The following is a 17,673-nucleotide window of genomic DNA, read 5'->3' as shown; positions in this document are numbered from 1 at the left end:
GTACTAAGTGAGCTCAATTTGTGCTACAGAAGGGAGGTTTTTCTGTGCTGTGCTATACAATGCAGAGATGTTAATGAAAGAGACTGAGGGGAGGAATGGGGAGAACTAAAGAGACTGTGATAGAGCAGTAAGAGCTAAATAATTAATGTGTTTTGTTCAGTTCTACCAAGCCTAGTTTGCACATAGCAAGCCAGTAAACATGAATCGTGAATTAAGGGAAAAGGAAGAACAGGAACAAACATTTAAAGATTTGTATCTGTCAAACCAGGTGACTTCTTTTGTCTCTGTTAAAAAATTTTTAAAAAAAGTTTCAGAGGAAAGTAAAAAATAAAAGTTGGAGAGAAAAGACCTTGAAGATGAAGGTTTCAGAAGCACAGCCGGTGTACAGGAAGGACCAGGCGATGAAAAATGTTTTGTGTTAAAAGTCACAAAGGAGCCACAAGGCAGAGCTCAGAGTATCATCTGGGGTGGTGTATTGACATATTTCTCATACTTCTTGCTGCAGTCAGAGTTAAAAAAGAGCAATGAGTCATCTCAGCTCTTTTCTAAAGCCAAGCTTTATTTGAGGTAACCCGCAAAACAGACAGCTTTACGTGCACTGCATCTTATCTGTTAATTATGGATATGATCACATCGGGCATGTGACGCACATCTAACTCTTGTGTGTTTTTAGATGACCCCACCCGTACATTGACGTGTTATTCCTACCATGACAAAGGTGGATAAAGCTGGAAAGATTTTATGTAATCCATGGAAACCAGTGAGGTTCACAAATCATTGAAGAAAAAAGGTTCAGCGCTCTGTCTAGTGGGTCTAGATGACCCAACTCCCAATGTTAAAGCGCCTAGGATAGCACAAAGGTTAAGAAAGGTTAAGAACACGGGTTCTTGAATGTCCATTTAGCCCATGGCGTTCACACTGGACAAGCAGGGAGGGGCTTCTTCTTCTGTTTACTAGCAAAAGTCTGCCATCTACAGTTTGAAGAGGTGTGATGCAAATCTTGCAAATCTTGGTCCAGGCAATTATTAATTCCTTCTCCATGATGAATTTTCAAACAGGTTAAAGTTTGAAAGTCCAACTTGTTCAATGCACGTTCACATTGGCACGTGTTTTGTATGTAAAGCATGAAAACGGTCTTAAAAATGTGTGTAGCGACCCATGAACGTATTAAACGCGGAAGTCCAAAACACATGCGTTTAAGTAAACTTTTTATCGGAAGTGGCTGCTTGAATGAGCGCTACCGAGGGCATCGTGAATGTAGATTAAGAGTTAAGATCCGCACCCTTCGTTACATATGAGGGGCCGTATAAGACATTATTTATTCTGAACCATTCACATTCATACATTCTTGCTCTCACAGTCATATATACTCTCTTTCGCATACATATATTCTCTTACGCATCCATATATTCTCTCTCTCACATTCATACATTCTTGCTCTCACAGTCATATATACTCTCTTTCGCATACATATATTCTCTTACGCATCCATATATTCTCTCTCTCACATTCATACATTCTTGCTCTCACAGTCATATATACTCTCTTTCGCATACATATATTCTCACTTGCACATCCATATATTCTCTCTCTCGCATGCATATATATTCTCTTACGCATTCATATATTCTCACTTGCACATCCATATATTCTCTCTCTCGCATGCATATATATTACTTTACACATACATACATTCTCACTCTCATTGTCACTCTTAAAAAAGAATGTATGTATGTGAAAGACAAGTATATATGAACGTGTGAGGAAGAGTTTATATGTGTGTGTGAGAGAGGAGTATGCATGAAACGGAAGTTACTTTGCATGAAAAGGAAGGCACTTTGAATGAAACGGAAGGCAGATGATTTCTCGTGCTCTGATTGGACGAGAGGCCGCCACCTCCCATTTTGAACACACTCTAAACCCTATCACTTGTACTGACTCATAACTATTAAGGTTACACAACTTAAATGTCATTTTGTAGTTGATTCAACTATAAAGTATTAAGCTCTATCAAGATTTTTTCAAATTTAACTTAACAGTGCTAAATATTTTAAAGCTTATTTGTATCTGGCACTCAAAAATTTTAAGATCCGTGAAGTAGCGTTATGACGTCATCACGTACTGGTGGGAGGGTCTTTCGTTTTCTCTACGTTAGCTCAGATGGCCATGTTGGATTTGCCGAATGCGAGTATGCGACGTTTGAAATTGAAAGTCGAGCATTTTATTATTCTGCAAAGCGTTGCGATTTCGTCCCGCTTCAAGACGCCCCAACCTCGGGTTTTTTTTTCATCCGCCTCATCGCTGATGGTGCCGTCTTGTCTTCAGCCCTGATTTAATTTGGTAAGTATCGTTCATGGTTTATGAATGAATGCTTTAAAAATGCTCTTATACTACCGTAAATGTGGTTTACTGTTGTTTAAACATATGTGTGTTATGATTGTTTTAGAGATTAATGTGGAAATGTATACATGATTAGTTTGTCATAGCAGACGTATGGCGAGCCAAACCCAAAATGCATTTCTGCCCGTAAGTTACGACAGTGATGAGGTTTTTTTTTTTTCAGAGGTAGAAATGATCTGTTATGCTGCAATCACACTAAACATGATCCGCGTGTGAAATTCGCGTTGGAGGCCTCTGTCTGTGGCTAAAGTTTGCTGCTGGACATTTGTCCAAAAATGTCACTCAAAGCCTCTAACGGTTGTGTGGGAGGAGCTACCGCCAACAGTTTTAAGCCTGGTTGCTACATGGAAGCATTGGGTTTTGAATGCAGCTTTAAGCTTTTATAAATCACTGATCTCCGTTATAAAAAAGGTTTTTGTAAAAATAAATTAATCAACGTGCTCGTGTTGTGTTCAGGTACCGAACTACAGAGTGTTCAGTGTTTCACCTCCAGGTAGACGCCAAGGCCAGCGAGGTAACTTGTCTCAGTTATTTGTCTAGAGCTATTTTAAAAAAACAAAAAATGCAATAGGTTGTGTAGTGCAATAAATGTTTTTTGATCAGAATATAATTGAAACATTTTTTAACATTGAAAAATCTCTTTTGGACTTTTTCAGATACTGAACTTCAGGAAGTTCACCAGAAAGTCACCATTTCACCAGAAAAGACCTGTCAGTGGGTAAGTTTTATACTTATTTAATACATTCATCCTGAACTATTACCATTATTAGATTTATACGGCAGCATGGAAACATTTATGCACATTTTAACTAGCCAAAGGTCTAAATAGAGCTGAAATTATTTACAATTTAACTAAACATATTTAGATTGCAGGCTGAAGGTGGCACAATGGAATGGAGGTGCAAGTTGTGTTCTGTTACTTTGGCACTATGCAGTACTACATATAATACTGCAGTACTACATAGCAAATATTCCAAAGTGTTTCCACTGCCATGTATGTGGAGACACTTTGGAATATTGTCATGTCTTTATGACAGTATATTACAATAATAAAATGATGTTGCATTAGCACCATTCCATCATTTGAAACCATGAAAACTCATCTGTCAAGATCTGAAATGGATTTATGTAGAGTAGATGCAGTCAGAGGAAATTGTGCAGTTTTTACATGTTTGTGTAACTTAAAGCTGCCCTTTTCTGAGACCAAGTCCACCAAAACAGACAGGAACTGGCCAGCTTGGTTAGGATTTATGACCTCCAGGTGAATTTCTAATGTGCATAATTCAAAAACGGATAACAAATCATTTGTAAACAGCTGTAAGAAGCCACGGTGTAACTTGCCTTCAAATGACTTTGGGTCTTTGACCTGAAGTGGATCATGACATAAACACTGTATTGTCCTCTTACTAGAAATAGACATCTAGAAAAGGTATCATTTTATTATTTCTTAAAGTTCCTTAAGTAAATATTGGAAGTGTTTTCTCTGCATTTGCTTCAAAGGTAATGGATATTTCTTTTTATTCTTTTAGGACCAGCGTGACGTGAACATGAGACGGGCACTTGTCCTCCTTGCACTTCCTGTTTATCTGCATGAAGATGCCTCCAACTTCTTCAAGACCTGTACAGTAAGTGCACACGACTCCCTGTCAATGGTTTTCACTAATCCTTTAATATTGATTGAGATTTTATTGAGTGACATAATAAATAGGGCAATTGTTTGTAGTTTGTAAACTGAGTGATATTTTTAAATGGTTTTAAAACTGAGACGGAAGATGAAAGGCGAACATCAGGGACTCCTGATTGGAAGGAGTGGAGTTTCGTTTACCTTTTCTGCTCCTGATCCATCATTATTTGAATAAAGAAAAATGAAGCTTTAGTCTTAAATTATTTTATAAATGTCCTCCTTCAGAAAAATGCTAAAGAACTTTTTAAAAACACAATTTTAATTGGAGTTGGTCCTTAAAACATCATAGCCAGTTGATTAAAAGCTAACAGAATGTTAGCATGAAAAGATTCCTATTGACAGATGGCAGGAATGTCAGTTTTGGACATTAGTGTGATGAATATCTTTGAGGGTCTGAACTCATCTGTGTTTTTTGTTTACCAGACCTCACAGACACTGCTGTGGGTATCTTCTCAGTTGTCGTGGTGACGCTCCGGATGCTGCCGTCAGTGGTCCCACAGATCTGGCTGACTAATCTCTTCTAACTCTTCGGGGACATCTATGCTCTGGACCTACAGCACCCCAAAAAACTTGAACTTGCCTTCATATTTATTCAGAATGCTGTCTTGAGCCTTGAGGACAGCAAACCACTGAAAGGACATTTATTGTAACTAATGTGTTTTGTTGTGATCATTTGCTTTTTCTGCCGTAAAATACAAAACCAACTCTTTTTGTCAATATGTTGTGTGGCACTCTTATAATGCAGTTTTATTGCACTTATTGTTTCTTCATCCTCTTGATATTTGTGCTTTTTTTTAAAGAGCAATTAAAAAAAGTGTATTAAGCAATCACTATTGTGTGGCCTTCACGTTTGTTGGTTTTTATCAATGTTAGCCTTTAAAATGTAGTGGGGCAGTATCAATATCTCTGTTTAGAATACATTTTAAGCTGAAGAATTTTAAATATTTTCAATGCTACACATTTAATGAGTTAAAGAATTTATAAAGCATTTGAGTGAATTTTACATATTTTATGAGTTGAGTAATATAAAAATATAGTTAGTTAAAGCGTTTTTTAGTTGGAAAATATTAAAAACTTTAAGTAAATAATCTCTCTTTTATAAGTTGAGGAATCTTAATATTTTTTATATGAAATAATACAAATGTAAGCCAACTGACAATATGAATTTTAATAAATGTTAACTTAAAAGTTTTAATAATATAACTTAACTGTTGCGTAATCTGTTACAAAATAATTTTTAAGTTCAGTCAACTCGCTAGGGATTACAGTGCAGACGCTAACATGAACAAGCAAGAAATCCCAAATTAACAGACTTGTGTTGTGGAAAGGTATGTTTTTCAGCTAGCAGGAATAATCAAAGTATCCGTTCTCTGTTTCAAAATGAGATTGCCACAAAACCGTATGTTATCTCATACTGGAACAGCTTTGGATGTAGAATTCAGTGGGAAAAGGTTTAGTCCCTGCCACAAAAGTATTTCATCACCAATAAAATCAGAGAAATTTCTTTCAAAATTCTTCACAAATTTTATCCAGTGAAACATTTCTTTACTAAGTTTAAAAAAGATCTGGACATAAACTGTTCATTCTGTCATTCCTCACCAGAAACTGTGCCTCATCTTTTTTGGTTTTGCTCTTTCACTCAACTATTTTGGAAAGATGTGATACATTTTATAAGAACTCATCTATGTGAAGATTATAGATTATTTTACGAGCATATTATTTTTGGATATTTTACACAAGAAAGACTTAATGCAGAAAAAATATATGTGGTTAATTTACTTATAATTATGGCTAAATACTTTATACACAAGTGTAAATATGCCAACAAAAAAACCGTGTTTTATGTTTTTCAGAAAGAAATGGTTTTGTATGTGAACAGTATTAAATCTTCCACTAACAAAAAAGCTGTCAGAACAGTTGAAACATGGTCTCTCCTGAAACTTTAACAGATTCCTTTGCCTTATTATTTTTGTTTTCTTTTTGCATAACCTGTTTTACATGGTTATCATTATGTTTTTTTGTTCATTCTCATGGCGAACGTGAAGATTGTATTTTGCACACAGTGGAGTTTTGTGTTTGGTATTTTGTATGTGCAAGATATTGTTAATAAAGTTTATTTTTTTTAAAAAACGAACCGGCAAGAAGTAGCCACGGGGGTCCTGCAGCCATCGGAACCTTAACAAATATTTCATCTCCACCTCACCGTTGCCTTTTTTAAGAAATGACAGCTGGTTTTCCCACATTTATATGTAGTTATGGATCGAAAACAAGAGGAATTTGTTTTAATGTAAATGCGTGTTCCAGCGTCTACAGGAAGTGTCGCCCATAATTCACGCAAAGGCTCATGGGGGCTAGGAATAAGGTGGATACGGATTTTCTGTTTCGGTGGCACTTCTATTACCATTATTGGTATTTGAGACATTCCTTTGTGTCTCTAGAGATACAGACAGATTTGTGACCACTTGAGGTGAAGATAAAATATTTCTTAAGGTTCCGATGGCCTTCTTATTGGTTCGTGTTAGCGTCTGTTCAAAATGGGAGGTGGCGGCCTCTCGTCCAATCAGAGCACGAGAAATCATCTGCCTTCCGTTTCATTCAAAGTGCCTTCCTTTTCATTCAAAGTGCCTTCCTTTTCATGCAAAGTAACTTCCGTTTCATGCATACTCCTCTCTCACACACACATATAAACTCTTCCTCACACGTTCATATATACTTGTCTTTCACATACATACATTCTTTTTTAAGAGTGACAATGAGAGTGAGAATGTATGTATGTGTAAAGTAATATATATGCATGCGAGAGAGAGAATATATGGATGTGCAAGTGAGAATATATGAATGCGTAAGAGAATATATATGCATGCGAGAGAGAGAATATATGGATGTGCAAGTGAGAATATATGTATGCGAAAGAGAGTATATATGACTGTGAGAGCAAGAATGTATGAATGTGAGAGAGAGAATATATGGATGCGTAAGAGAATATATGTATGCGAAAGAGAGTATATATGACTGTGAGAGCAAGAATGTATGAATGTGAATGGTTCAGAATAAATAATGTCTTATACGGCCCCTCATAGTTACATCCTGATCTTCTACGACCTCATCAACCATTGTGTTTGTTGTTTGCAGACTTCTCTTTAGTTGTTTTTTTTTAATCTGTTGCATAATCCAATAAATTCCCACACATACAGCGCTTAGAGGACAGAATAGAGTAAGAGTATTTAATAATTTTGTCAAAATATTTAGAAATGTAAGGATAAGTCTAAAAATTTACCAGAACAATATTAATATATATTGCATGCTGTATTTAAAGTAGAAGGAATTTAAACACAGAACCATATCTTTATAGTATGGGTGTAATGATTCATTTTAACAACGATTCAATTCATATTATAATTAGTAGTTGACGATACAACTCATTCTCAATTTTGGTTTGAACAATCTGATTCACTGACCTAAAATCGATCCAGGATAGCCAAAAAGTCAACCAGTGTGACTAAGAGAGAAATACTGAACAGTGCAGGTGAAGTTTTCCCAGATTCCTTATATTTCTTGCAAGATAATCAAATGTAAATTAAATATGTGAACAAAAAAACATGTAAACAAGAATTTATGGCAAATCCATTTAAATTTTAGTTTAATCAAGTTCAGCCCACTGTTGTTTTTCCACATCACAATAATACTAATGGAACATTCTTAAAACATTCTACCACATTGTGTGGTAACGTCTTTGCTAAATTCAAACTGTTTCCACAGATAGGACTGGAATGATGGAATGATCTTTTTTTCCTGTCGTCACACGTGTGTTGTCTGCTGTGATGACACTGGGTTGTTTTTACATTACAGTAAAATAAACCTACTGTTCCTCAATCTAAATGGTATTTTTTCAATACCGATTTGTTCAGTTTTTTTAAATTTTGAAATGATTTTATAATGGTTTAGGTCAATTCAGTTAATTACTTGCCTTTGACAGAATGATCTGGTTGGATCGTGAGAATATAAATCGATTCATCGATTAAGTCGATTAATTGTTACCCAAACAAATAACAATTTTTTTTTGTTAGTGTCAGAGGTTTTTTCTGCTGTTTTGTTTCGTGAAAGTGCATGCATGTCTTCCAGACTTCGAAGAGTCTCTTCCTGGAATCTATCCTATCCTGTGGTAGACAATCTTGCTGAGAACCCACTTTCGTTTGACTCGCCTGTGAGGGAGAGCCCTGCCAGCAGCTCAAAGGCTCCAAATTAGGTTTTGCTTGTTTCATCTGAGAAGCTGCGGCTTTCGTGTTTCTCTGAGCCATTTAAGAAGGAAGAATATTTTATCTTTAGATAAAGTGGGAAATACTCAACTCTGGGGGTATTTGTTAGCATGAAACACCTCTCCCCCTTGCATTTGGGTTACATCAAAAGAGTTCTCGCACCAAAATGAGCTCAGGCTGAGCAAAGGAAAAGAAAAAACGTATCTTCCCCAGTGGGGGGTGAAAAAACTATCTGAATTTTAAATACTGAGAACAGACATGGCAAGAAGATGCATTTTTTTTATTTGTGCTTTAATTTTATTTCTTATTTCGTTGCATTACAAAAAAATTTGTGAAAACTTTTTAGCTAAACATAAAACTAAAGCACTATGGACATAAGTACATAAGCATGTTAGCTCATCAAAATAAAAACTCAGACAAGTGTACAACACTTGACTTGGTACTGTGGTTAGGCCTTAATCATACTGTAACTGCCCTAAGGGGTTGATAATGGCTGTCTGTGAGTGAAAAATGTACAAACGGGGCACACTCAAAATTTTAAGATCCATTCGGTGAGTCCTTAGAACGAAAATACTCGAAGACATTTTTCACCTTGAGCTTGCTGTGGGCGACAGGTGGTATATGCACCCCAGCAGTTAGAATATAGGTAATAAGACAATCAGTGTTCTTTGCATCCAACAGGCATCCTACGAGCACTTAAGTATCAGCTGCACCCCCTGTGCATGTAGGATTTGTACACAGTCAGTAAAGGGCTATACTCGCTAGTACGGTGAAAGCGCACCATGTGACAGAATCACTCATATGTCATAAGAGTGTGCATATTATATTCCTTACAAATACTTCACAATACACCTATCACACACACACGACGATGGTATGTTCCATTTTCATCACGTCTCTTGAGGTGGCCGCATGAGCCACAAGGAAACCGCAAGACACACCTGTGCTCCCGTCAAGATGCAGTCACACCTGTCTATGACCCATCCCGGGCCTGGAGAACCCAAAAACCTGCAGCATCCTTGCAGTTCAACCCCTGTACAGATGCATATGACGAAAGCATAAGTCAGACAACAAAAGACAGACTGAAGAAGACTTTGTTCTTGTGAGCTAGCTTGATTTAAGGCGGATTTCCTCAATTTAACTTTCCAAAATTGACTTTGATTGTACCAAGTTGTGATCAGCTGAACTAGACTGTAGCTAAAATAGACCTGGACTACCTTAAATTGACCTAGAGGGAACAAAACATCTGATTATATCAAACTGGATCATTACTGGACTCCAACTGTGTTCCATTGGACCTAAATATAACGTGTACCTTTTCTTCTTCTTCAATAAAGTACTTTGAGATTAATTATATTTAAATGCAGTAAAAAAGAAAAGGAATTGAATTGAAAATGAACTTCTCTCTGTGACCTGACTGAAAACAGGAATTCTGAATGTGAGGTATTGATGGACAGCTTGACAGACTATCATCACATCTCATTTGGCCATTAACTCCATCAGTCATCGTGGATTATTGTCATTGTTTCGAGGTTATGTGACAGAAGTCAGAGGGTCGTTCCTTCCTGGTCCTCACAGTCTCAGCAGCAGAAAGGGTCAGAAGCTTCTGAAGGCTGTAGGATCACAGCAGACAGGCCCTGCAGCAAAGCTCCAGGCTACTGTCACAAAGTCACGATCTGGACTGGCTATCAGATTTTTGACAACTTCAATGCCTCTTAAGCAGCAAACTCATCATGGGGTGAGGTTTTGGATTTTCTTCTTGGAAGTGTATTTGAGCCGAATGTACTCTCGATTGCTTCTGTTGCTTTCTGCCATCCTGCAGTTTTTGTTTCCGTTTTTGTTTTGTTTGCTTCTTTGCTTCACAGACTCTGAAATCTGAGTTTAATATTTTGCTAGACTGCACTTTTTCTTTGCTGTCAATGCCACTGTCATGTCAGAAAACTTGCACAAACTTTTTTAGATGCAAGAAAAAGAAAAACAGATGGTGGGTAGTGTCCCAACCTTTTCCAGGAAAATAAATGGTTTATTTATGTGCAGCTTTTTTATTTTTTGCACATCAGCCAAAAAACAAAAAAGGGGATTTGTTCATCTTTTTGAGGTTTTGGTGAAACAAAAAGCCTTCACAGACAGTGTCTTTTCAAAGTGAAAACAAAACAACTTACTCAGCAATTGCATTTTCCTATTCACACATAGTGATGAAAGCTGTCATTGCTAAAATAAAAGCACACACTTATCCTCTAAAATTCATCCACACACCTAACTGCACATTTTCTTTACATTGGCCTCAAATTGTGTTGGAGTTTGGGCAAAGTTTTAGCCATGATTTGACCTGAAAAAAATATTTCAAGCCCAACACACTAAAATAATCCATGTTGGGCTATTTTTAACCCAAATCAGATGTTAAAAAAGGACAATTTGTCTTGGTTTCTTTAACTAAAAAAAAAAGGTAAAGTCAGGAAAAAAACATAAATTGGGTTAAAATGAAACCACTATAACCGTAATATAAAGACTAGCAATCCTCCCAAAAGTAACCAAACATGAATAACCCAATACTTGGGTTAAAGAAATAACTCAAGTGTTTTAGAGGTGCAGATTTGGAATATCAACATTTCTTTTGGAGATTCCTGATGTATTTTGGATTTTTAACAAACAGGGATAATGGCAGGTGAAGTGTGCATTATCAGAAATGAACGCACGCCGTGGAAACCTGAACCGTCTGACGCGAAGTGCTTTTATTTCTGACAATGCACACTTCGAAGGCCATAATCCCGCTTATACCATGGTCACTGACAAAAGAAAGTTTTAGTACTTTATTCTTGTTATTTTTTTGGTTTATATCACTTTTTTCACAAAAAGCAGACTATTTGTTACGAAGTGAGGCGCATTGTCACGGTAACACGTCATGTGCCATTTAGCCGGGAGAGCCGGCACCGACCTCGACTGCAGTGGCAGAGGAAAGCGTTATATATGCGGATTGTCACAATAAATAAAGCATCAGTTCAGAGAGAAACTTCACTTCTTACTGCTTATTTTTGTCCAGAAGAAGAAGTTAAAGTTTGTTTTAAAGAAGCCAGCGTAGTGACGTAGAACATTTAGGCTATATGACTAGAACTTGTTTTTTAGGTATTCATTATCTCTGTGAATTATCACTTTTTAATCCACACCCAGCAGCCAATCAGAATCAAGTATTTACCTGGACCATAGTATAAGAACTGATAAATGTTCAACTCAGTCTATAAATGTTTATGGTTTTTTTGTTTATGCTCATCTTAATGATGTGTAAAAGGAATACGTTGTCGACATATTATTCACCTTTCATCTTATCCCGTCAGGGGTCACTACAGTTTATCAGCTTTCACCGATCTGCACACATGGTTTAGCAGAGATCTTTTGGCCAGATGCCCTTAACACAAGTGGGGATGTGATAATGGGGGCTGGGGATCATGTAAAAGTGATATCTAAGCTGAAAAAAAATTAATCAGAAGAGCAATCAGGATGCAGAGCTAGAATAGTGTGCATTACTTGATCTGGCAGGAATACGAAAAATTTGGAACAAGAAGAAAGCTATCAGATGTGATGAGTTGCATTGGCAGTGTGGTTTGGAATGAGGCACAGATTAGAGTCTGAAATCCTTTGATTCATTGCTTTTGTCCTTGCATTTACCTCTGAGTTCCTCCCCTCTTGGCAGACTCAAAACAGTCAGTCCCACAGTGTAGCTGCCCAGCATGAACGTTTGACAAGGAGAAGGGTAAAAGACACTTGGTGAGTGAATGTAATCCATGTCGTCAGACCAAAGACTGACTGGAAACTATTGAGGCTGCATAGATCTCTGAAAGGAGATGAATGACAAAATGGGAGAGGTTTCGGTGTTGGCAGATAGCAATAAGAACACTGGCCTTTCCCTCTGTAGTTCCTCTGAAATGATAGCACTAAAAAATAAAAATGACAGTATGAAAGAGTCAGTGTGCCTGAAAGGGTGCCACTTGATGACAGGGCTGTTGTTACAAGCTTGGGTGCCACGAAGAGTATGGCTGTCATTTTACCTCCCTGTGACAAACGTGGAGCACAGATATATTTATACTTCATTAAAAGGTTTGCACACGTATCAACCTTTTAGCTTCAAGCTGATTTCAGATCAACGCTATGGTAGAATCATGGGTTCCTTAAAGACCCACTTCAATGAAAATGGTGTTTTAACTTATTTTTGTAGCTTTTTTCTTATAATGGAGGACATATATAAAAAATTAGGCTTCAAATTGCATTGCTGAGTATTTATTTATTCAAATAGTTGTGAATCAGGAGCAGAAATTCCGTTTGAAAAAGCTTGTATGAATGCGTGTGTGAATGGTGGTTGTGTTATGTCCATGTTGACACGTTTGAATGTGAACATTATTGGAGCCAAAAGGGATGTTTGTAACATTTGAGTGTTTGTGTGGACAGGCCTCGCCCCATTTAGATCTGTTATACATCTAAACCTGACAGCAATGATTATAAACTTCCAGCAACTTGTTGCTTTATGATTTTACTCCCCCCTCCCTTCTATAACCCCCCCCCACACACACACATCCCTTTCTCTTCTTTCCTCCTTTTCTTTTCCATCTGGTCCAACAAAAAACTCTTACAAATATAATTAATATGAATAAAGTTTAGTCTAAATTACAAAAGGGGTTTATTACAATATCCACCTCTTGTTTTACAAGATCCACAACCCCATGTTATAAAAGTAAAATCTGTCCAACACAAGAGGCCTTCAGTTCGCAGCTGTTTGCTCAGCTGTTGGACAGGACAAGTAAAAAAAAAAAAGGAAAAAGCGTGTATTTGTGACATAGAAACTACGTTTGGCGGTTGCTCTGCGCTAACAGTCCACTCTGCAGAAATTATATCTTAGAAAAAGCCACAGGTTTTTTTTAGAAAAAAAAAAGGCATAATTTTAAGATCACTTTAGTGAACACTTTTAAAGTAGATCAAAAGATGGTTGGAGTCAAAGTTTTTTTAATGGAGATGTTTTCAGTGTTTTTTATAAATTTATTGTCAAGCATTAACTAGTAAACTGTAAAACAGGTGACCCTAACATCGGCTCTGCATGATCACCCGCACAGATACACAAACACTTACTGATGAGCTGATAAGTTTTGTATTTTTCTCGTCTGGAGTGCAGCATCAACGCTTGTGAAACTCAGTGTCACAGCATGTTGTAGCTACAGTGTTTTTCATACCATACATACACCTTAGTGGAGTGGACTATAAATTAAGGAGATAACTTTCCTGGAGGAAGAAGCATTTAGCATGTATACGCTAAACGCACATTCCTGAATGGCATTAAACCCTTGGTGTTCACACTGGAAAAACCGGAAGTGGCTTCTTCTTCTTTTTCTTTTTTTACTGTTTACTAGCGAAGGTCCGCCACCAACAGCTGGAAGAGGTTTGGTGTGAAATTTCAAAGCCATGCAAATTTTGTGAATCTTGCTCCAGGTCTTTTCTTTCACAGCTCTAATCTGATGTAAGAAAGCCTTGGTTTCATGTAATTCAGTTTGGACACGAACAGCAATTATTCATTTCTCTGCCGTGATTTCAAATGGCTGGCTCTTCTGTTAATTGAAAGGGACGCCATTCATGCGTCACTGCCAAGTCCCTGATTATCAATGGTTGTGGGTTTTGTACGCAGAACCCGAAAACAGTTGTAGAAACTCGAGTAGTGATGCACAACAGTTTTATCAATATGGAACCCCGAAACACGTTTACACACATTGTTACGACCCCGGGGTGTGGGAGGGAAAAGGGAATCAGCAATAAAACAAATCCGTATTAACTGATTTATTCGGAGCAATAAGCTACAACTGGTTCTGTCACACAGATATCCTCCCACATGGGATCACAACGTGATGTAGACACTGTTAACAATAATCAAAGAACATATGCCCGTAAAAAGAAGCATTTAAACATGGCGAGGATAAGTAGAAATCATTCTAATGTGCCAAGAACCGAAACGAAACACAAATAAGTGCACAGAACACAAATGGCGAGCTGAAGAGTCAGCCGCCCTGGTGCTTGGGCCACGTCACCTTATGTGTCCGTGCCTCCAGCGCAGAGGGGCGGGGCCGACGCTGTAGATGGAGTGACAGGCCAACCAGGACGACGAGGCAATGACGTCCAACCTAGAAGAAAGGAGATGGGTCGATCGCCTCCCAGATACCACCGCGTTCAATTAACATAACTAATAATCCAAAGCAAGAAGAAAGCTCATCCACCCCCGAAAGACTCGGCACGTAACAACATTAACATCGACCTTTTATTGAAAGTGGTTGCTTGAACATGCGTTGCTGTGAGCGGTGTGAAAGTAGCTTCAGAGTCAAGTCAGCATCACTAATAATCGGCCTGTACTGTATTTCCTTGATCACTTGAACACTAGTCTGGGAAGTATGTGTAGGAAAAAATATTTTTCCAGAGAAAGCCAATTAACTATCGATGCGTAATTTGGAACTCATTGGACAAAATTTATTGGCTGTAAAATTTAATTTGAAGTCTGAATGGCTAGGAGTCCTTTTAAGGATTTTAGGTAGGAAAAATTCTTGATAAGCAGCTTTAAAAAAACAGTATCCATCTCTTCTGTTTACCCACTTGCCCATTATAAGGGGGGAAACCAACTGTTCCAGTTTGATTTGAGGCGGTGTGCAAACTTGCAAATGAGTCTTGTGTAAACTGCTGTGTGTTGCTCCATTGTTGGCCTCACATGAAATGACCCGCATTTGGAGAGCCCTCACATGCAGTGTGACCCATTTCACTGAATCAACCGTCAGTTTTGAGGAAACCGCAGTCACTCGACACATAGTCCTGTAACATTTAGGTAACGTGGAATCAGGTGTTCCACTGTACGCCATAATAAATGCACACCCGCAGATCACATGCGATCCCGCACACACACGCCGACATACTGCAATCACCTCACACAGGCTCTCATAGGACGCACGCGACACGCAGCTCACATAGCCAGAAAACGTTCACGCGCACAGCGCTTCTCAATGCGGGCACGCGCACACGGACTGGTACACAAGCACTACTTAGCTTTACACCTTTTCAGTCAGAGCAGCTATGAACAGTCTTAACATCGTTAGCTGGAATGTGCGTGGACTTGGCTCTGAGCCAAAGAGACTGAAAGTGTTAAATCACCTGGATGGTCTAAAAGCAGATATAGCTCTACTGCAGGAGACCCATTTATCAAATTCTTTGGATCACCTTATGTGCTGCTTACAATTTCCAGTTATATACTCTGCCAGTTACAACTCCAAACAACGAGGAGTTGCTGTTTTAATTAATAAAAATCTTAATTTTACTCATAAGGATACAGTTACTGACCCAGAAGGCAGATTTGTAATCATTAATATATCCATTCAGAATAAGGACTTTTGTATAGTGAGTATTTATGGTCCCAATGTTGACGACTCTTCCTTCTTTCACAGATTCTTCACCTCACTCTCAGTTCACTCTGACTCCACAATCATTATAGGAGGAGACTTCAACCTTGTTTTGGACCCTGAACTTGACAGACTCAGCACAGCAGCAAATCAGCGTACATGGCGATCTGCAAGTATTCTAAAGCAGTACATGAGTGATCTGGGTCTCTGCGACGCGTGGCGCTCATGTCACCCAAACACTAAAGGGTTCACCTTTTTTTCTCCAGTTCACTATTCACACTCCCGTTTGGACTATTTATTAATCAGTAACTCTCTTTTAAAAAATATTCAAAGCTCCAATATCCATCCAATTATTATCAGTGATCATGCACCAGTCTCTGTAAACATTTCTAGGGAAAAATCCACACCCTCTGGTACAACCTGGAGGTTTAATACGTCTCTGTTAAAGGACCAGGAATTTCTTGAATTCTTTAAAAAAGAGTGGGCAACCTTCTTAGACTTCAACAATACTCCAGACATCCCACCGTGCGTTCTTTGGGAAACAGCAAAGGCAGTCATGAGAGGGAAAATCATTTCTTATTCAACGCACAAAAAACGCAAAGAGAAAGCAGATTTATTAGAATTAGAAAATAAAATCAAAACCCTGGAGACTGCTTATGCTGCTTCTGCACAGGAACACATTCTGAGAGATCTGAAAAATTTAAAGCTGCAGTTAAATGACATCATTAATAAACAAACACAATTTCAAATACAAAGGCTACGACTTGAAAGATTTGAAAACTCTAATAAATCTGGCAAATTTCTGGCTAATCAGCTTAAAATTAACAGAGAAAAATCATCAATCACCTCTATTATGGACCAAACAGGAAATGTCACCCATGACCCGGTCAAAATTAATAACGCATTTGAAAACTTTTATAAAAACCTGTACACACCGCAGATCAATCCGTCAGAGCAAAGTATTGACTCATTTCTTAATAATGTAAACCTACCCAGGCTAAATGAGGATCAAATCACAAACTTAGATTCTCCGCTCTCGCCGTCTGAACTTCATGAAGCTCTGTTACTTATGCCCAATGGTAAAGCACCAGGGCCTGACGGCTTTCCTGCTGAGTTTTATAAAGAATTCTGGGAACAACTGGCACCAACATTTTATAAAACTGTCACATCTATTAATGAGAGCCAATCAATGCCACCTAACATGAACTCAGCCAACATAATTCTTCTTCTAAAACCAGACAAAGATCCCACTAGTCCTTCAAGCTATCGCCCTATTTCTCTAATCAATGCAGATGTAAAAATTATCTGCAAAGCACTAGCACAGAGAATAGAAAAAATCACTCCTCACATAATTCACTTCGACCAGACTGGATTCATCAAAGGCAGACACTCGGATGATAATGTCCGTAGACTAGTTAATATAATAGACTTTGCCACCATTAAAAACCAGGAAATGACGGTACTATCGCTGGATGCTGAAAAAGCCTTTGACAGAGTTAATTGGAAGTTCCTTATTGCTGCCCTCCAGAAGTTTGGTTTTGGAGAAGCATTCATCAATTGGATCAAAATATTATATCACAACCCCAATGCATCAGTTAGAACTAATAAACAGACTTCAAACAGGTTTTTTCTTGGAAGAGGAACCAGACAGGGCTGCCCACTCTCTCCTTCTCTTTTTGCTATATTCATTGAGCCTTTAGCTGCAGCAATAAGACAGAATGAGAGCATTATAGGAATAAAAACCAAACACAGCCATCATAAAATTAGTCTTTATGCGGATGACATATTACTGTTTTTAAGGAATTTACATTCTGTAAATGAAACAGCAATGATCATAAATGAATTCTCCTCCATATCAGACTATTCCATTAATTGGAATAAGTCTGTTTTATTACCACTCAACAGGAATATGGAACAAAGA

General features: G+C 37.9%; 1 protein-coding gene across 3 annotated transcripts in view; it reads left to right on the top strand.

The window, feature by feature from the left end:
- The window catches only part of LOC101164479 (metabotropic glutamate receptor 4), a 232,881-nt gene that overhangs the window by 44,110 nt on the left and 171,098 nt on the right, over positions 1-17,673 (top strand). The window lies entirely within an intron of this gene.

The sequence above is a fragment of the Oryzias latipes genome, chromosome 7 (genome assembly GCF_053564925.1).
Source record: "Oryzias latipes strain Hd-rR chromosome 7, Olatipes_Hd-rR_3.1".
NCBI classification, from domain to species: Eukaryota; Metazoa; Chordata; class Actinopteri; order Beloniformes; family Adrianichthyidae; genus Oryzias; species Oryzias latipes.
Note: the sequence above shows the minus strand (reverse complement) of the source record. Positions and strands in the feature narration are given on the sequence as shown.